The sequence below is a fragment of the Protopterus annectens genome, chromosome 3.part0 (assembly GCF_019279795.1).
Source record: "Protopterus annectens isolate FY-2018-M chromosome 3.part0, PAN1.0, whole genome shotgun sequence".
Lineage (NCBI taxonomy): Eukaryota > Metazoa > Chordata > Ceratodontiformes > Protopteridae > Protopterus > Protopterus annectens.
In genome coordinates, this window is record NC_056731.1 from 579,018,320 (window position 1) to 579,018,573 (window position 254).

Here is a 254-nt window from a genome sequence, read left to right on the forward strand (position 1 = left end):
GGCAAAGTAATAACATCGGTCTCCAATGGAACCCAAGTGTATAGGGGTGATTTCAATATCTGTCAATCAACTACCAATACTTGCATGATGTCACTGTCAAAAATGCATGGCTGTCAGTCTCACTATTTGCATACATCACAGCCATTTGGCATGTCAAACAGACAGGCCACGCCCACTTCTGCACAGACGGACAGGGATGTACTATTCTACAATGTCGACAATACTTGTTACCAGTGGCTTAAAACTTGCAAGTC